The sequence below is a fragment of the Acomys minous genome (assembly GCF_964271855.1).
Source record: "Acomys minous genome assembly, chromosome: 2".
Lineage (NCBI taxonomy): Eukaryota > Metazoa > Chordata > Mammalia > Rodentia > Muridae > Acomys > Acomys minous.
Window position 1 is genome coordinate 46,070,335 of NC_140484.1, and position 22,177 is coordinate 46,092,511.

Genomic DNA, 22,177 nt, shown 5'->3' on the forward strand with positions numbered 1-22,177 from the left:
CTCCACACTCCCACATAATAATCAAAACACTAAAACCACAGGAGTTAGTTCTTTCCTACGATGTGGGTCTCATGGATCAATCTCAGGCTCCAGGTTTGGCCCCAGATGCCTTTACCCATCCTGACGACCTTAATTGCTTCATTTTCCAGATGTGCACCATTTGGGAGTAAATATTTTCCTATAAAGAAGATGGTATCTACTATAGACATAGGCATCTCAAATATGCTGCTAAGTCCTTGCTATGCTTTAATCTGAATTGAGATGAGATGTTTAAAAAAAAAAAAGTCATTTAAAGGGAACGCACAAACTAGCTCATCAAAACACACATTGATCATATGTTGAAATGGTCACATTCGAGATTAGGATGGGTTTGACTCTTGGCACCCACTTTAGAGGCTTATAATTATCTGAAAGTCCATTCCCAGGGGATTGAAAGCCCTCTTCAGCCCTTCTTGATCACTAGGCACAAACTTGGTGCACAGAAATATATGCAGACAAAATGATCACATGTATAAGATAAATAAATATTTTTAAATGTTTGAAATTATCAGCCAGGTGTGGTGGCGCACGCCTTTAATCCCAGCACTCAGGATGGCTGTGAGGCCAGCCTTGCCTACAGAGTGAGTCCAGGACAGTCAAGGCTATACAGAAAAAAAACCTGTCTTGAAAAAACAAAAAACAAAACAAAACAAAAAAACAAGAGAGAGAGAGAAGAAACAAGAAAAAAATTATCAAAGAATGAATTCAATCAAAGGTTTGAATTCTAAAATATTTGGGGATAATTTAGGGGATTGAAGGTAATTCTCATATCTTAAAAAAAAAAAAAAAACAACACTCAACACTGGGACACTGACTATTCAAGTTTTCAAACAATAAGCATTTTCTCAATCCTGATCTAAGGCACTTCTTTAATAACAACAGTTAGGAAATTGCTCTCTAGAGTGCTGGAGCTGTTCTTTGATATTTTGTGGGTTCCTATTTTCTTCAATCTTTATCCCAGTCCCATTTCACCTTGTAACACTAGATAGAAGAGAAAGAAGGAGAGAGGAGACAGACAGACAGACAGATAGACAGAGAGATATAGAGAGACAGAGACAGAGAGACAGAGAGAGGAATTTAATTTCTTTTCTAACCTTTCCTCACAGTTTCCAGCCTAGGCCCTTCAAACATTTCTCCCAAGCCTTCCTCCCTCAGTTCCCCAACAGTCTGTTTAAAGAGTCCCTGCTCCCAGTTTCCCCATGCTAGCAGTTCCAAACTATAGCAACTGTTCTAGCCTATCTGCTCAGCTCAGCTTCTCCTGACTCAGCTGTCTCCTAACCATTACCTTCTGTACCAACTGCCTTCTCTTCTCACTGTACTCAATCTCCCATCTCAGCCTCTGATGGCTTTTTTTTTTTAAATCCACCACTGAAGGGCATAGGGTAAACAGCTTAAAAATTCTTAAAAGGCCAGTTGACTAGCAACTGGGGATCCTTTAAAGGGCCAGGCACACAAAACAAATCACACTACTAGGTGCCTTTTTTAGGACTGTAAGGTTCTGTGTATTCTTATGCTTTTTGCTGAGAGCAAAGTGATTCAGTCTGTTGTTATCCTCATTTTCTCTTGATTGACAAAACCAGTGCATCTGTCTCTTAATGAAAGTGGCTCATTAGCAGGGACACTGGTCTCCCCTGGATCCCACCGCAGGAAATGGAGGCTGTTAAAGCAACCACAGATTCAGACCTCTGCAGAGGCTGGGATGAGCTTCATAGTGGCCTTGAGGGCTCTCCTGTATTCTCAAGGTGCCGATGCCTCCTGCAGGAGCAGAAATGCAAGCTTGACTGCCAGGGAGCACTGTCAAGGGCTGTTCTATCAGCACCATGCTGCAGGACGAGAACCCAAACCCACCAGCATCTCCCACTCCCCACATTGCTGACTCAGTTCCACTCAGGTCTGTGCCAGGCCCCACAACAAAACCCAGAACTTCTAGTGTAGAAAGGAGACATTAGGGTATGAAAGCACAAAGCTTACCCTGTGACGTGGAAGTTGACTGTATACCGACTGTGCTGGCAATACGCTGCCTCATGCTCCAGAGTTCTTTAATAGCAGGCCACATCTAGCTGGGCCCATTTCTCTTCACTATTATTGTCCTGTGTAAAGGGATATGTTTTCATGCTTCTAGAGGTGGATTATTTCATATTTTGGGATACTAGGTGTTTTATATAACAGGAGTTCTTAGCTTTGTTCTGGTGTATGGAGGAACACTGCTGGATGGCGCACTTGCCAGGCTCATGCTTAGCTAGCTGTATCTTCTAAGCTTTGGACCACGTGCCCAGGGAATGGTGCCACTCATGGTAGGATGGGCATACCTACAGCAATTCACAAGCAGGAGAGTCTCTCACAAATATGCCCACTGGCCAATCTGCTCTAGCCAATTTCTTTCTCAGATCACGGAAGGCTGTTTCCATTGGAACCTACTTTGTCCTATGAACATTTGCATTCAGTTTTGTAAGGTATGACCAGAATAGTCTTTGGTCCATATAGGATTTGGCTGTAATTTATTATGGATTTTCAATATGGTAGTGCTTCCTGGAGGCCAAGACTTCCCCTCTAGCCCTATGAGAGGCTTCAGTACATTGACATCCAGGAGCGACCAGGAGGCCACACCAGAGCTCAATATTTGCTTTTATTTGTTTGTTTGTTTGTTTGTTTTAATGAGATGGAGGTCTCTCTATTTATCCCTGGCAGTCTCAGAACTCACTATATAGACTGGGCTAGTATGGACTCAAAGAGACACGCCTGTCCCTGTCTCCTTAGTGCTGGCATTAAGGGAGCATGCCATCAGCTTGGTTGGGCTGTGATTTGGATGTTAAATGATAATCTCCCCCACCACTCCCCCTACCCCCATGTACAGGTCCACATTAAAACAAAACAAGTGGATCTCTGTGAGTTCCGAGGGCAGCCTGGTCCACAAAGTGAGTCCAGGACATTCAGGGTTGTTACACAAAGAAACCATGTCTCTAAAAACCAAAAAAAAAAAAAAAAAAAAAAAAAAAAATCCCAAACCAACCAACCAACCAGACGGACAGACAGACAGACAGACAGACAAGCATAGGGAGAGTTGTGACCATGCACCACCTTCCATGATCTCCCCTCCCCAGTTTGCCAACACATAGTGTCATAGAAAGAGCATGCTCTCCCAGTGATAAGTCACTCCCCACAGTTAGAGATTCATGAAGGAAACACTCTTTAATAAAGCATATCTGGCTCTGTCTAAGGCTCAAGAGGAGCCAGCCTCTAACAGGAGAATTTACTAACATATACACCTCAGGCTTCTGCATTCTACACAAACTGTCTCCCCTAAATCTCTTTCAGATCCCAGCTACACATCACACTTAGAAGTGTTTAATCAGAGACAGGGGACTGCAAGTCTGGCCATTCGGGCAGTTGGATGATTTAAACTGCCAAGATATTTCCAGAATCATTTCCCAAGCACACCAGTGTTGTTCTGTTTGAATAGTTCTTACCTGGCCTCATCTTGCCCACCTGTAGGATTATACTTCTGGGAAGAGCACAGGGGACTTCATGGCAAACTGGGATTTAAAGGTATCTGTGACGCTGTGAGCTGCCCCTTAGAGGCGTGCTCTTTAATACAAGAATAGGCTAAATGGCACTTCAGGAGTCAGGGTTTTCTCCTTTTGCTAAGGGAATGTAATCTAATTGGAGGTCAATCTTGGTAAATAAGCATTAGCAGAAACCTTCTCAGCAAACCAAATTTCAACTGTGGTACAGAATTTTCTTTCTCACAGTTTCTAACAAACATAGTTTCTACCCTGCTTATCTTCCCGTTGTACTGGAGGCAGCGTGTTTTCAGCTAAATTCTTCTTTGTATAGCTTAATATTTCTAAGCAAGCTTATCAGTAAATCTTTTATTATATAATTTTACCACTTCAAGCTTCTTTCTGCATCAGCAACAAAAGTACATGCATCATCTTTACTTTCAAGACAGTTAAGACAACTGGCTGTTCTTCAAAGGATCCTGGTTCAATTTCCAGCATCCAGTGACAGTTCACAGCCGTCTCTATCTCCAGCTCCAGAGTATCTGGCACCCTCACATAGACATGTGTGCAGACAAAAAAAAAAACCCTTTAACAAACTACACACAAAACGAAAGCAAAGTTTTTAGAAAGAGCCAAGGCATCCTCCTGAGTAACCTAAGGAAGCTTGTACTTTGTACCTTTCCTCACCTCCAGCTCCTTCTTCCTGATCTTTCTTGGACCTCTTCCAGTCACTGAACCCTCTGACTCCATCCCCTACTTCCTCCTCTAATTCTTCCTCCCCTGGCTGACAGGAAGCCCAACCCTATTCTCTGCCCTGCTCAGCGACTGGCTGTAAGCTGCTTTATTAGCATACCAGGGAACAAATTGGGGAGCAGTATTTATACACCATTTAGAGAGGAAATTCTTAGGACAAGGTTTGCAACCAGATATGGACGGTACAGAAATAAGCATTTGAAGTATACAATAATCTTATGCCTACACTGTTGTTTTAAAATCTTGTGCGAATGGTGGCAGCATGTACATTGGACAGAGATAAAGCTGAGAAGTGTGAGTTCAGAACCCACAGCCCTGGGAGTCAAGGAGCAAGGACCTATGCTCCAGCCACAGCTCCAGCAAGCCTCCTGGAAGGAATTTGCTTTGCAGACAAAGCAGGAAAGTGGTCACCTGTCCCACAGTCTTGGCTAACAATGGGAAGTCCCAGGTCCTAAAGCTCTGCCTCCTGTAGCAGGTTGGAGCCACCTTAGCTTTACCATGCATGGGAAGTGGGGAGCTTGGGAGACTTAGGCACATCCTAGTTGTCAACATTGCTCACAAAGGAGCAAGCTTCAGGTCCTGATCAATCAGAGAGGAGACTCAGATGCGGGCAGGAATGAAAACCATGATATGACTCGAATTTCCAGTACGGCGTCGGGGAGTACAGCGGTTCTAACCATGATGAAGAAGAGAGTGTCCATTCTAGACATATATGAGCACACTCAAATAAGCTGTTAAACACGGGCCACGTTTGTGTGAGTGATATGAAGGAAATGTAAACTTAATCCACTGTTTTAAGAAGAGCACTGTGTGAGAGTCGTGGATAACAAAATACTTACATTTATGTTCACCTTTTGGCATCAAGGTAAAATATAGCATAAAAATCTAACAGCTGTGAAAAAGAGGAGGACGCAGTGGATGCACTTCTACACATTTCCGTTTGTCCTCAGGGTGGGCCACGGCTGTGTGAACTAGAAGTTTAGAAGTCATTTTAGCGCTTGTTGAGGAGTGCAACATGATACGACTGAAGACTTACATCAGCGCGAATGGAGTCTCTATGACACAGAAGACGGATGTCTGTGTGGAAGAGATGACACTCCATTCTGTCTGTATCCCATATTTGGAGAGGTTAGCAATTGTTCATGCATCATCTGTAAGAGACAGAAAGTTCTTAAGTTCCCAAACAAGACCGAAGAGCCGGACTTGCAGTTCGTACATGAGGGCAAGACCACTGCACATCTAAACAGCCCAAGGAGAGGCTGACTGTCGAACAGAGTTAAGGTTCAACGCAGAGAGCAAGTCCTGCGAATCTTCAGGGCATCGGCTTGGCGGGTCCAGAAGGCATCATGAGCAATCCCAGGTTCTAACAGTGGTGTTATCATTCATACACCTGGAACGTAAAACTGTGAAACGTACTTCTACATATTTCTGCATGCAAACATGACATATAGTTTATCATATAGTTTATGTAACAATACTAAACACGGATGTCTAGCACCCAGCTTAAGCACTGACATAGAATAAATCATGAGAATGCTCCATCAATGCCAATCTTTCACCTGATGTATTGTTCTTATTCATAAGGGTAACGACTACGCCTGGATTTGTTTTAAAAATTGTCACTACCTAACACTTTTAAAACACATGTAGTGAAAATATGAGCAGCACACTGTTTGCTGTCACCCGCCTTTAACTTGTATGTGGTCACCCATGTTAATGTGCTCTTCCCGATTTGTCTTATGCTCTTTGAGTTCGTTCTGGTGGCTGCCATGTTGTCTTCATTTCACAAAGGTTTGCAGGACATGGCCTTGCCTTTGGAAAAAAGGACGTGAAGAGTGTTTTTGAATCAGAACCCAGAGAAGTGGGCGGGTTTAGCACTAAAGCCACTGACTCCAGAGGAGGCCGTGTAGGATTTGTAGGCACGTATCTCATGAAAGACGCAGCTACTTTTTCCTTCTCCCTTTAGAATGTGTCTTCAATTGTATCATGGCTCTGAAGCTACAACCTTTTGAGGAACATTTTTTCCTCCCAGATGATTTACAGGTCAGTTGGATTAAATCTTAGGGAAGGCTTTAATGTATACAATCTTATAATTTTTGAAGAGTTTAAAATGTCCCGTTTCCTTGCAGGACTGTAGATAGACTCAGATCCCATCCTTTTGAGCAAAAACCAGGTAACAGTGTAGTTCAAAAGGAATTATAAAAAACTTTTAGACACATCAGCAAAATATACTTAACTTCTATGGCCAAGATGGAAATGAAAAAAAGGATTTACCCTTTGAGTCCAAATAATTACAAGAGACAGGCAGGATTCATGAATTGCCAAACACTGAACATCAGGGAGAGGAGGAGAGTCACCTCTGATTCCTCCAAGAAGGAAAACACATGAGCACAGTCCTATTTCTGTCTAGCTCACAACACGGAGTTTCTGTGGTACATCTTGGGAAAGTAAATAGGCAGAGCCCTCAACTTGCCTGCCCTGGGAATCCAAGGTGGAGGTAGAAGGGCACAGAAACAGAGCTACAACTACAAGGAGAGCTTAGGGAAATGAACCTTTCAAACACTGGAATTAGATGCTTTCAATTTTTTCACTGAGGGTTTTTTTTTTTGGTATCTTATAAACTATTCTTTCTTCCCTTGTTCTATTTTAAAAGTTTAATATTTTAATTTTTGGAAAATTTATATACAAGCATTTTATTCACCTAATTTTCATGCCTCCCACTTGTTCCCACTACTCCCTCTCAAATTTCTGACGTCTCCTTCCTTAATTATTATTGTTACATATCTGCACATAAAAATAGGTCCCTCTCTCTCTCTCTCTCTCTCTCTCTCTGTGTGTGTGTGTGTGTGTGTGTGTGTGTGTGTGTGTGTAACTTATTGAATCCATTTACTCTTCCTTGTATATATGCCTAACCCTAGCCACTTGGAACTGGATAGACTGTCAGGATAGAAAACTGATTCTTTGCCCCTGTCTCAGTAGGCATAGACTGCCTGTAGCTCTGCGTCTGGGTGGGGGTTGTGAGGTTCCTTCCCCACATAGGGATGTCAACTGGTTCTGTCATTGTGCTGACTCAACATACTGTTGAGATGCCAAGTATGCAACTCCCTTGCTATGCTGAGTAGCTCAGAACAGATGTCCTGATTCTCTGGCTCTGAAAATGTTTCCAATTTTAAAATATTTTCATTTCTTCTTGAGATTCCCTGAGCCTTATGTGTAGTGATTCACAATATTGTAGCTACGTCCGTTTGAGTTGGGGTGCCCTCCTGTGGTCAGTTGTTTTCTATACACAGAAACCCTTCCCTAGTTCTTACAGTGATACTCTTTAAATGGAGGTCAAGTGTGCAAAATTTAGAAAAATGAATATATTGTTCAGTAGTTAAACCTATCAGACTGAGTATAGGAATACAGATACTTCTTTTATTGGTTATTATGTGACATTAGAAAAGGTGCTTAGAAGATAAAGAGTTTATACCTTAATTTCCCCTGTCAAAAGAAATAACAGACATTCTTTTGTTCTTACACATTCATAAGATTTGGGGATTGATATAATAAAGGAAATAACCCAAATTCTTCACACAGTAGATAAATTAAGATATTTTGATGACAAGTAATTAGTGAGGATTGCCTCTTTTAGTATTTAATCTCTCATATATCACAACAGTTTTTTTCTCATGTTTCAAAAATAAAATCTAAAATGGACGTGGTCATACAGGCCTACAACCCAAGTCCTGTAAGACTGAGTGTAGAAACAGTGAATTTGATGCCAGTTTGGGCCACATAAAATTTCCAGAAAGGAACCAGCTACACAGTGAGACATAGTCTTAATAAACACTATAGACAAAGAAATAACTATTTTAGTGCAATCTGTCACCATGCTTGGCAAAGAAAAAATTCTATTGTTTGGCTAGAGGAGACGGCCCAGTGAGTAAACTGCTCATGAAGGAAATATAAGCATCAGATTTGGGATACCAGCACCCATCTAAATACCAAGTTGTTGTGGGACACACATGTAACCTCAATTCTCAGAGGCAGAGACAAATATCCATCAACAAGCTGCCTGGGTAGACTGGCTGAATCACTGAGCTCTGGCTTGAGTGGAGGAAATTTCTTCATTATATAATGTGAACAGTGATCAAAGATCCCCAAAGTCAGCTTCTGTCACCTACACTCACATGTGCACGCAACTACACACACACACACACACACACACACACACACACACTGTCCCTACACATGCAACCATAACTTCTACACATGAAAACAATTCTAGATTGCTAAAAAATAAATGAGCAACAATGGAAAAGTCCTATATGAAAGATGGCAGATGTGTAAACATCTGGAGAAAATGTGTGTTCTTCCTGTTTGTTATGAAAAGGCACCATAGGTAACATACAGAGCTTAGCTGACTGGTTTGGGGGATATTTTGGATCCCACGTTGAACTCGGGTTTAATTCCACACACTAGTCTTTTGAAATTGGTACTGAATTTCTCACAACAATCTGCGAATTGACACCAAAAATGGACACAGGAGTTGTACTCAGAGTTTTAAAGTATCTACCATTTATTTTTAGGTCCCTAAAGAAGAGCAGTTTGATTTTAGTGTTTCTAAAGTAAATCTGGAATCTAAAAGAAGACTAAGTGACATATTCAATACCTGGGGCCAAAGACTACTTTCACATAAGAATATTCCACTAGATCAGACTCTTCCCCTAAATAAGATAATTAGAGCAATATTGGGTGTGAACCACAGGAAAAACAAAATCATGATTCATGTGCTCACACATGGGGAGACAAGTAGCTTATATTTGCTCTCTGCCCTCTCATGCTGTCAAAGAAGAGATAGGAAGTCAAGAGTACAAAGAAATGCTAGTGTGTTCAAAGAAGGAATCTAAGGGTCCATAAACCTTGGCATGCCCCTCTGCTGTTTCTCAGAAGGAAGTCACGTGGTCATCATGTTTTTTTTTTTAACTGAGAGTGAGTCGGAAGAAAATACACCATTGTTTGAGCCACAGGACCAAGCATTTACCAACTCCATCCAATTTTACATTCATGCAGTTGGGGGGAAGAAGAAAAGGATTCTGAAGTGTGTGGGACTTCACAAGAGGGGAACAAACTCAGTGTCTGTGGCTTCAAAGAGAGACCTGCAAACATGCTCTAAGGAAAGATGGCAGGTTTAATTCACTTGTACGGAGTGACTACTGGAAATTCATTATTGACCTGGACAGCATCATAGAAAACACCTAGCCCATTGATGAGTTAGAGGGCAAGCTCTTTCAGGCTTAGGTTGAGATATCAAAGAACCTTAGGGCAATAGCTCTCATTTGGGATTCTGAATTACAGGAAAAGAGCTTGTATGTGTTAAAGTGATACCTTTAAGATGACACAGTAGAATGTGAAGGACTCGGCACATACATGGAGGAAGAGAGCTAAAATAGAGAAAAGAAAACAGATAATCCGATGTGCACAAAAAAGAACGGTGGGAAGCTGACAAAATGTTCTACTAGTGTTAAGGTTTACAAACTTCTTCCAAAGCTCAGTGTGACTCAGTTGGGTTCGTTGTTTGGCACAACAATGAAAACAAGGGTCGTGCCACTTGCTTCGATCTTAGAGGGTTATGCATTTTCAGTTGTAGACATGTATAACTGATGTTGTGGAGGAAAGAATAGAGCCAAGTAAACTCAGTGGGTAAGGGTCACATTTGATTAGAAAGGCTTTCCACTAAGATAAGAAGAAATGACTTTTTTGTTGATGCTTGGTTTGAGATATCTGATGTGACTCTTGACTGTGCTGTCCAGGAACTGAAGAGTAGTGGACAACAAGTCCCTGCTGGACTGTATAATGGAGTGGGTCCTGTGCCACTTAATGGGTTGATATGTCACTGGCCATCCAGATGCAAAAGAGAAGTCTACAGAGCTTATGCTATAATCCCTCAGGGGGGATCAAGAAAAGACATTTGGAGACTGTATGCTGGGAAACTGAGCAGCAGCTGCAGTTACCTTAAGCAGTACATCTACACAGATACTCCAAGAATAGTTCCCAGAGGATATTTGCAATCCTATGTTACCTGTGATACTATGCTTTCTGTGGGTCTCCTGGACACCTAGAGTTTGATTGGGTCACCAGTAGCCATGCACAGTGCTAGGCTCACTTATAATTACCTAAGTGGAGTTTTCAATATTATCATGTCTGGCTCTCCAATGAAAGCCATTCTCGAAGATACTAAGCAAAACCATGAAGTATGGAATGAGGATGAATATGTGAATCATCAGGAGATAGAGATATGCAGTCTAGAATTTAGGGGCTGGAGAAAAATCCTCTATTTTTTCTCTTTAAGGGGATTCTCTATGGCATGGTTAGCCCAAAGAGAGTAGTATTTTTCTTACTTTCAGGATGGTAAATTTCATTTTTCAAAACATAGTGGGCTATAAAGACCTTCTAATATGCCAAGCTGTTTTCTTTGCAAAGGAGAAATCAAGTGAGGGCATTATCTGATTTCTGTGCATGGGGTGTCATCAGCTGCTTCAATCTTGTTCTACCCCAAACTTCTCTCAAATAGTGTCTGTGCCTCAAGTTAGGATATAAAATAAATGCTTTAAGTTTACTTTGCCTATTCTGTCACGGCAACAGAAATTAAGTAAGATGGCACCTGCTTCTTCAGTACTTTCATCCATGAACGCCTGTATCTATAGTGAACTACAGAATTCTCATTGACGCCACTAAAGCTAATTTGTACCAACAGATGTAGATCATCTTGTTCTCTAAAGAGACAACAGAATTCGTTGGTACACCTAATTGCTTTCCTTTCATACTACCTATGACCCCAGATTCACTAGCTGTTAGAAAGGAGTCTGATGTCCCAGGCAAGGGACCACGGACCACAGATCACACAGTCCACAGCATCTCAGCAAGTTGGAAGCTCCACTTCCACAGAAGGGTGTGGAGACACCCCAAATCAAGTGGACAAGCACCCAGTGAGGGTTGCCCTGGGTCTTTATAGGAAACTCAAAGGTGCCCTGTGCCTCTCTTTGAGTGCTCAAAGCTTGACTTCATATTTCTGCAATCTCGCTCATTGAAAATGGCCAGCAGGCAAGAAAAATATCTTTGAGAGGAGGATGCAACCTCCAGATCACGTAGCTGAAGTTTAGAAAATTGCTGACAGGGAGAGAGATTTTTACCATATGGTATGTGTGAACAGTTCTGTAAAGATCAACTTCCTTTGTGTCACTAACCCTTTTTATAGAAAACACAGCATGTACATTATTAGGTGCTGTGCTTTTTCCTGTAGCCTCTGGTTCAGCAATTATCAGTCCTCCTCTTGCAGGCATAAAGAGTAGTTTATTCAGTCTCTGTCCCTCTTCACTGATGATCAGAGTTTTGAACACTAGAATCTTTAACAGTTTATTTGCATCTTATTTTAATATAGCTCAGGTTTTTTCCCCTCTGCATATTATTTGAAGGATGGAAATGAAATAGAAGATGGCTTTCTTCCCTTCCGTCTTCAAAAAACCCAAGTCACAGAACCATGAGTGTGTAGAACTCACAGTGTTGATTCTCTTGGCGTTGGTGTGCGGCCATCAGCTTTGTGGGCATCTGGAGACAGAGCAGCAGCAGGAGCTCAGCCAGGGTGGATGTGTCTGGGACTTGCTTCCATGCTGTAGAGAGCTGCTGTGATGGGAGCCATTTCCTAAGGCAGCTTCCTGTCTTCTAAATGATCCCTGAGGATGTGTTCTTGGACCCAGGAACCCCATAGCTGCCTCCTGAACCCTGCTCTTAGCATCCTAAAGCTTTCCTGCTCTTGATCCCTTACAATGCATTGCTGTTATCTGTATTGAATTTGGTCTTTTCCTAACAATGAGACACTAGTTAAGGTGTCAGATTTGCCAAATATTTTCAAGCGTGCAAGAACCATAGCCTGACTGAGATCTTGTTTGGATGTCCCAGATCTTTATTCCCAGCACAAATAATGTAGGTGCAACTCAAAGTGTCTGAAAGCAAAAAACTGTCTGGTAGATTAAACAAGAGAGGAGGTCATATCCCTCACACAGACACGCAGGCTTCAGTGTCACGGGTTCGTGCCTGACGTGCTAGGCTTCTTGGCTTAGGCTACAGCACAGTCTTCACATGGGCAAAGACATCTCTAACCGTCGAGCTTACGTCCACCAAAAGGATAAGAAGCTAAAGTGTGTGAAAAACGTGTGCCTATTCTGCCTGCCTCCTCTTTACTGCTACTAGTTTTTAATGTTTAGTTTTGATCAACTCAATTCTAAATTGTTATTTCAACATATAATAAAAACACGTTTTGATAGTTCATGGTTTCCAAACTGTTCCTTTCTATATGATGTTATGGTGGGTTTTTTTTGTTTGTTTGTTTTTTGTTTTTTGTTTTTTGTTTTACATTTTCATCATATATTTAGATTACTATGGCAGTAGACACCCTCTTCTTCATCAAGGTTGAACATCTGCACTAACAGGTGCACATACAGGGAACCAAGGGCATCGGCAGCTTCTGACTGAGTCCTGACTCCTGCATCCTGCAGGGGATCTTTCCCCGTAGGAAGCACCTTAGACCCCCATCCTCACACTAACCCAAATCACAGTGGCTTCTGCCTGCTGCAGCAAATGATACTACATGACCTGGCACAGTCCTCCACATACGTAAGGACCAGGAACTCTGGGACCAGGTTCCTGCCATCTGTGCTCCTGGCTAGAGCCTTGGCAGCTCAGGCTCACCCCACCACCAGGCTCACCCTATCACCAGGGTCCCGGGTCCTGTGATTCATGCACTTCCTGTTGAGTTTTGGAGTTACCTCAAGCCCAGCCATGCATATCTGCATCTCTCCGCAAAAATCCCCACTGAGGCCTGATTCTATACTCCATAAAAAAGGAATCCAGTCCGTAAAGGCACCACTGAGTCTGTGGGCATTCTGTTTGTGAGGCACTGCCCTGCTCAGAGATAAATCCTTAAGAACAGACAACATAAACAGAAGAAAAAGAGCCAAAGAAAAAAGCACAAGAAACACGTTCACACCCAAAGAAACACCAAAACAACAAAAGCAGAAACTATTACACACACACACACACACACACACACACACACACACACACAAGATCTGCAAGGTTTAAAAAAAAAAGCATTATGAGACAAAGAATCTCCAAAAGATTTGTCTTCATGCATTCAGGTTTGTTAGTTTATATTTTCTTATTTCATTTTACTTTATTATTTTTTAGATGCCTGTTTGCTTTCTAATAAGAGAGAGAAAGAAAGTGTGGATTAGGATAGGAGGGGGGGCGGGGGGGAGGATCTGGGAGGAATTGGGGAAAACCATAATCAGAATATATTGTATGAAAAAAACTATTTAAAAAAAATTGTGTGCATGTGGCTGAGCTTGGTGAACGTGGCTTCAGTATACAGATGCTGTCCATGAGTGGCCTGGTCAGTACACGAGCACTAAGAAGGATCTGCAAAGCTCTGTGCTATCAAAAATAACTTTAATAATGCATTTTCTTCTGCTGACTAAGAGACTCAATGATGACCTAAAGGAGATTTCTGTGATTTCCAGGCCAGCCTTGTCTATAAAGAAAGTCCAGGATAGCCAAGGCTACACAGAAAAACCCTGTCTCGAAAAACAAAACAAACAAACAAAACCAAAAAAGATTCTGCGACATGATTGTTCTCAACACGTCAGCAACAAAAGCCGAGCTTTATTTAACCACAGATTTCTGAGGGCTGCTATTTGGTGTTGTCAACCTCTAGCTGGAACCAGTACAGGTCCCTAAGGTCTGCTCTGCAGGTGTTCTCTATCCCCTGAGGGGTGAGAAAACGGATGTCCTAATAGTTTGCATTTTTCTTTAGTTGTGCTTGGCAAAAGCTGAGTAAAATGGGTAAATTTACCTTTTAAGGGTCTTTTGGGTTTGGTTTGGTTTGGCTTTTGGTTTTTGAATCATGGTCTCTCTATTGTGTAGCTCTGTCTGTCGTGGAGTTTGCTATGTAAACCTGGCTGGCCTTGAACTCACCGAGATCCAACTGCCTCTGCCTCCTGAGTGCTGGGATTAAATGGGTGCACCTGTTATAGAAGTCTTGTTTATTATATGAGTACACTTTGAAATGCTTTTATGTCTGGCAGACAAAATCTGCCCTTCGTCAACAACACAGAAAGCAGCCGTTCTCCCCCCCCCCCCCCCCCCCCCCGTGCTTCTCCAGTTATTCAAAGAAGCAGCAAACTGGGGCAAATGGAAATGCTGAGAGGGTGGTGGGATGGTGGGCAGAGAAAGACTAGCAGGTTCCAAAGAGAAAGAAAATAACCAAGTGGATATCAGGAAGAAACTCAGTAGCTTTGAGCTAGTGCTCCTGCCGTTCTAAAACTCAGAAATAAAATGGAGAAAAGGAGAAATCCAAGTGGGAACAACGTAAAACGAAGTGGCTGGCCAGAGACTGATTTTCTAAGGGTGTAGTTTCCTTTCCCTCTCGTCCTCTTTTCCCTGGACTCATCTACTTAGAGCCTCCTTGAGTGCTTTCTCACTGGCCAGAAGAGCTGACCTGGGTCAGGGGCAGGCTTTGAAACTAACAGGTCTAAGCTGAGAACAAAACAGGAAGCAGGTGCGTGAAGACCACACAGGGACTCTCCATAGTGCGCCCTGGCTTGGCTGCTCTTGAGCCCCTAGGCTGGAAAGGATGGGACTGGGTGCTCTTAAGCACTGAGCCGGAAGTGCAATTCATTTGGAGGACCAGGAAAGCACAAGCTTGTTTTCAGTGACTGCTCCTTGCCCCACTGTGCCCTGGAGGGAACAAGGCGGTGGAGGGATAGGACGAGGCATCCACTCTCTGTTTGTCTGGCTTCTGAGAACTCTGAGAGAGGAGATTGAAACCGAGAGAGAAATCAGGCAAGCTAGAAAACTTTACTCATCTTTTAAGATTGGTCAGGAAGTGGTGGGCAAGGGAGAGTAAGTGGGAGTGAACTAGCAGTAAGGAGGGTGGGGCTGAGCAGGATGTAAATGAGGAGAGGAGAGAAAGACAAAGGAGCAAGGGGAGGGGCAATTAAAGGAGAACTGACAGGGGGGGAAGGGGGGGCGGAGGTGATGGTGAAGAGGTAAGATGGGGGAGGGCGCTGTAGAGTGGGCTTGTAACAGTCTGTTTCTTTGTGACTTCCCTGAAGAAGAGACAGCAAGTCCTTGACTAAGGTCAGTGGAATCCTAGCTCCTCCTATCACAGCATGGATTGGTTTAAGGCTAGCTGCAAGCATGGTTCTGTTTGGACACTGGAAAATATAGGGGGTGGAGAAAAGTGGATATGGAGTATATTCTTAGCCTCTTCCGGCTTGCTCAAAAAACTTGCAAGGGAACTGCAAAATTCACCTGCTCTCTGTGTTACAGGGAGCCCAGCAGAGATGACCACTCAGCGACAGTCTGTAGCCTTTTGAAAGTCATTACTTCAGCTGCCTGAGACTACATTCAGGTATAGGGGACACAAGTGCAGTAAGCCTGAGCATTTAAACTAAGGGGATTTTAAAAGCAAAAGTCACATTCTGATGATCTTGCTCCGCAGCTGAAGGGAAGGTTTTCACAAGCAGGCAATTTAACACGATAAGTTAGCTGGGGCACCCAGGCCTCGGGTCCTAGGACAGTTGAATAATTTCTGATAGCATTCTCTAGCAGGGAGATCAAATTCGAATTGAACCTAAGTGGCCGCAGCAAGAACACAAAATGAATGAATCTTGGCACCGTCTTGCCCTGTCACCTTGGCTCATTTTGTTTTTCTAAGTAAGTCCACGGTGGGTCATCAGCAGACAGTAGTAATTCCCAAGTTAACTGACTGGTTGAGGAATAAATCTGTGCTCTCAGAAATATAAGACAATCCACTTACTTTCCAACTTTCGTTTTCCCAGACTCTACACTGTTCTGAGAGTGTCCCAGATTAAGCCTAGGTTTGATAGCAGCACTGGTAGTAGTGTCTCCTAAGGAATCTGTCGCATGGGGCCATTGTCTGAAGCATTTGGCTGCATGTTGTTTGTTTATTTATTTTGGCTTTTATCAAGACTGGGTTTCTATGTGTAGCCCTGGCTGTCCTAGATCTCTATTCATAGACCTGGCCTAGAACTCACAGAGATCCACCTATCTCTGCCTCCTGAGTGCTGGGATTATGGTGTGTGCTGCTGTCACACCCAGCTTGTGTGATATAGTTTTAATCTTCACAGTAGTCTATGTTGAGTCTATACCATGCCCTTTTAGGATGAGGAAGGAGCAGAAACTAGCCAGTGTGCGCAAGACCATGCAGCTGATGACTGGCTTCTGAGCTGAGCCTGGCTCATGGCGCTCACTCTGCTGTGCATGTTCTTTTAGACTCATGGCTCTCACGCTGCTATGCATGTTCTCATAGACTCATGGCTCTCACACTGCTGTGCATGTTCTCATTGACTCATGGCTCTCCCTCTGCTGTGCATGTTCTCATAGACTCATGGCTCTCACTCTGCTGCGCATGTTCTCATAGACTCATGGCTCTCCCTCTGCTGTGCACATTCTCATAGACTCATGGCACTCACTCTGCTGTGCATGTTCTCATAGACTCATGGCTCTCACTCTGCTGCGCATGTTCTCATAGACTCATGGCTCTCCCTCTGCTGTGCACATTCTCATAGACTCATGGCACTCACTCTGCTGTGCACGTTCTCATAGACTCATGGCTCTCACTCTGCTGTGCATGTTCTCATAGACTCATGGCGCTCACGCTGCTGTGCATGTTCTCATAGACTCATGGCTCTCACTTTGCTGCACATGTTCTCATAGACTCATGGCTCTCCCTCTGCTGTGCATGTTCTCATAGACTCATGGCGCTCACTCTGCTGTGCACGTTCTCATAGACTCATGGCGCTCACGCTGCTGTGCATGTTCTCATAGGACGTTCTTTTCTAGTTTACAGTTGTTGCTGCTGCTTGTCACAAACAGAAGCTAGGTCCAGAGAGGCTGCTAGATTCCCATCGTAGCTCATTTGCAGTAGTTGTTGACAGAAATCCAGGGCACAGGTTCCACAATAGAGGGGTTAAGATCATGGAGATAGTCTTTGGATGGATCCCACTTACTGTGATAGAGTACCCCAGAGGTGACAATTCTACGGACAGTTTCTCAGTTCTTTTCAATAGGCTAATAACTTTATGATAAAAGACTCATAAAGTGCACAATGACGTCACATTGGTGGTATGTATCTATAATCCTGGCATGGAAGATAAGACAGGATAATTGCAAGTCTAAGGTCAGATGGAGCTACTTAGCAAGACCCCTTTTACAAATAGGGTTTATTCTGGAGTTAAGAGATGCAACTGCTGCTTTTACAGAGGGGATGAATTTAGTTCCCAGCACCCAGTAGTGGCTCATAACATGCATCTCAAGTTTCAGGGGAATGAGCACCCTTTTCTTGGTTTGCATGGACCTTGCATTCACATGGTACAATACATACCCAGACACACACGTACATATAAAAGTAATAAAGAAATCCGTAAAAAATAGTTAACTAAAATGATTTCTATATCTCTATTTTTACTTGAGTAAATAAATTGGCATTGTGACTCTTGAGATGGAAAGTGACTTAGGCTTAAAATGTCATGATGTCTCGTGTCGTCTATTATAATGAAAGATAAAGTAAATTTGCTGCCAGGGGCCTTCCTGAGTCATCACTCCAAGTCAGGCTGGTGGATCACTGTTTGTGTCCTTAAGACACAACCCAAATAATTAAATAGAGGCTTTACCTGTACCTTTTCTGGAGCCACCTTAAGCCCATAAGCAGACAACTGAGAAATTGCTTGCTGCAACGCTTCTTGTAGGCAGGCTCTGTCCTTGTGTAAAGCCATCACTACAAATTTTTGACAAAGGATAGGACTATTGTTCATACCTTGAGGGAGGACTTTCCACTAATATCTACTATGTGGCTGTCTTAAATTTGTAGAGGGAAAACCAAAGGCAAATCTCTTACAGTCTTGAGGACTTAAAGGAATGGTAAAGAAATAATCCTGTAAATCTATAACTGTGATATTATTATCCCTAGGAACAGCGGAGGGTGGGGGGGCAACCCAGGTTGAAGAGTTTCAATGTCTTCCATAGGCTCATTAATTTTTCTCAAGTCTTGTTTAATTTTTTTCAAGCTTCCATTTTCCTGATTTCTTTCTAATAACAAATATAGAAGTATTCCAGGGATTATTGAAAGGTTCTATATGCTCCAGTTGTAACTGTTCATTAACCAGATCTGTGGCTGTGTGCATCTTTTCCACCATCAGGGCCCTTTGTTCCACGGATACACGAGTCTCAGATTTCCAAGTAATGTGCTCAACAGCTATTTCAATAGTGGCCTCTAGGAAAAAAATTTTTTTTTTATCAAAGCCTAACCCCTGTCTATTTTTGTCTTGGTTAGGATGTATGGGTTCTGTAATGCTCTGACTATTTTTCCCTAGTCCCTTATTGGGATCAAATTTCATTTGTACCATTTGAGCAGCAACTTTGGTATAATTAAAAGAACTCCCATCTGCTCCAAATGTCTCTTGCCCATAACATGAAAGGTAAAGATGGAATCACATAGGGACAAAAGAAACCCCAAGACTCTTCATCTGACCATGTTAAAATCTGGGTTCTTTTTGCCACATTGGCAGCTTGTCCTAAGCCTATTAAAGTTGATGGTGTATTCTGAGTTTGCCAAGAGGAAAGCCAGTCTTTTCCAGCAATACAGGAAACCTCGGCTCCTGTATCTGTAGGATCCTCAATAGCCTTACCCTGTACCTGTAAGATTTTCATGGGGCACCCAGAATGCCATGTTGCAAAGCAAACCCTCTATTTCCTCTTTCTTCAGAGGAGTCTGCTTTCTCTAATGAAAGATAGGTAATCAAGAGTAATAGTACAATTCTCTGTCCCAGATGTATTTGTATGGTTTTAGTGGTGTGTGTGGCACTGAAGCATAACCTTAATGTTGCCTATAAAATCTAAATCAATTACCCCTGGAATTCCTTGTAGGGAGGTTGAGCTTCTTCCTAGAATAAGTTCCATATACCCTGGAGGCAGAGGGCCAAACACTCCAGTGGGTATACAAATTATGAGAGGATTTGGGGTTATATTGCTAAGGTGTAGAAATGAGGTCCAAGCCAGGCGTGGTGGTGCACGCCTTTAATCCCAGCACTCGGGAGGCAGAGGTAGGTGGATCGATGTGAGTTCGAGACCAGCCTGGTCTACAAAGTGAGTCCAGGATGACCAAGGCTACACAGAGAGACCCTGTCTCGAAAAACCAAAAAAAAAAAAAAAAGAAAGAAAGAAAGAAAAAAGAAATGAGATCCAATCCTGCATTGCCTGGAGTGCCACAGAAGAATTTCGGGGCCTCTCTTAGCTAAGAAAAAGGTTTATTGTTATCCCTGTTATTTGGGGGGCCAGGGGTTGACCCCACACCCAGTTTCCAGAGTGGCAGACCGGGATCATGATGCTCTTATTAGCAGGGCTAAGTATTTCTCCTTGAGCCTTTATAGGAGGGAGCAACATTCCGTCCTTATAATATTTGGAAAGGCCCTCTCTCCCCCATTGACATCAAGGGCATGTTGGTTTTGGCCTATTAATGAAAGTTGTGTTTATCTGTGGCATTCTGCCAGAGTCTGGGATCCGCCTCTGTAGTGGCAATTCTCTTCTGTCCTTTCTTTAAACGGTCACTACTAGAATGTCCTTGTTGGCCATATAAAAAAAATACTTTATTCCTTCCTTCTTGGGTGTAGTTTTTCTGACCTTTTAAAAAATTGAGTGGTGCTCTGTTCCTGCAAGGCTGCTGCAATAGCTACTCCTTATAAATAGAAAAGAGCGACTCGGAGCATACGCTAGCACATTCATTAAGATCTCCTTATCTTCTGATTGGGCTTATAGGAGTCTGGCAAGAGTTTGTTTTTTTCAAAAGCCAGTTATTTAATAATAATGAAAAAAATAATAATGTGTGCAGCTTCATCCTGAGGAACCATTTTATTCACATCTTCCATCAATCAAGATAAGAAAACCTCAAAAGGTTCATCAGCCCTTTGTCTAATATTAATTAATCCTGTCGTAACACCAGAAGAAGGGAGCCTTCTTCATGCTGCTACAGAGAAAGCCGAGCATTGGGTAAGAACCTCTTTTAGTAAGATAGTCGGCAGGATGCAGTGTCCAGTTGCCGTTAACATCTGTCGTCATCCTACTTCCTCTCCTTTCAACTCCTGTTAGGCAGCTTCCTTTTTGCTAATTCCTTGTATAACTCTCAAAAGCAAAAGGTTTTCCCCTAGTCAAAAATGATTTAGACAGCTACAGAGATGGTTCAGTGGTTAAGAGCACTTGCTGTTCTTGCAGAGGACCGAGGTTCAATTCCCAGCACCCACATGATGGCTCAAAACCACCTGTAACTCCAGTGACAGGGGCTTTGACACCTTTTTCTGGCAGGCCACACTTGTGATGCAGAGAAAATACTCACACATATAGGTTAAAATAAACATTTAAAATAAAAATATGACTTAGCAACCTGAAGCCAGTAGTAAAGGGGTCATCCATCTACTGTTCAGACTTTCCACTAAAATAACTGTATATGGTGAGGTAGGTCCATAATTTGTACTAGTCCACTTAGGCTTTTTGGAAAGCTTATAGCGTAAAGGCTTCCATGAAGGTTCTTTATCATCCTCATCATCAAAAATAACATGAAAACAAACAAGCTGTCCCAACTTGTTAAGAGCCCTACCCTACCTCAAGTCCCAGTGAAGAGACAGGGATTTTGCCTTTTTCAGACTCTTTAGGCTGCAGCTGCGTTTTAGATATCAAAGGAGGCCAATCTGGATTATCGTGTTTTGTGGCCTCTTCCTCTAAATCTTTCTCTTCTTTAGGAGAGAGTGGACCACCCATATCTTCATCTTTGCTATCATTCTCAATCTTAACAGCCTTATGAGAACCAAGGAATATAGTGGATTGTTTATTTTTAGGCCTCTTATGTAACAGTGGAGTACCTTCCCTGTCATCTTGTCCTGCAGAAGGGCAGGGCAAAGGATCCTTCTCTTGAGGCTTGGCAGACTCTAAAGCTTGCCGAAAAGTGCTCCAATAAGAGAAAGACTCATGGGCATACTCTTAAATGCATTCTTCTGATACAAAACTTGAAAATCCTTTCCTAGTCTGTCCCAGGTTTCGTTTCTTTTCTTTCTTTACCCGCCCCCCCCCCACGCCACGCCCCCAGGTTTCTAAATCGAAAGTCCTGTCATCTGGAAACCAAAGACTCTATTGCTGTGTACTAATTTGATTTCCCTTTTCATTAAAGTATGTTGTATTATATCTATAAAGACTTGTTTTTCTTTAGATTCCTTATGGCCCGTGACTTATGACTGTAGACTCACAGTTGAGAGAGATGTAGAAGGCTTTGTGACAACCCCTACCCCACCCCTACTACACTTCCCCCCCCCCCCAAAAAGTAACAGAATAGTCGGGAAGAACTCTTAAAAATTGTGATAAGGATTCTGAAGTGTAGCTATTCACAATTGATGGCTTCTGGAGGGTGGGGTCTGTGAGTGAGAAGGACTCAGTTTTCTTTAAGGGGCTGGCCACTGGGAGTTTGACCATGCTCCAGTGAGTATATGGGTACCATAAACTGGAATGTTTTTGTTGTTGTTGTTGTTGTTGTTATTATTATTATTATTATTATTATTATTACTACTACTATTATTACTATTATTATTATTATCAATTTTATTTTTTGTGGGGGGCAGGCCACAAAGAGGGGTAGAAGTAATTTTCTGTTAAATTTTTAGCATACTGTTTGACACATAATGCTCTCTGTTGTTGGGGTGATTATGCTTGGTGGGTAAGCTAGCTGTTTGCTAATTTAGCATACTGGGGCAAACAGGCCCAAGCTGAAGTGCGATATGGGA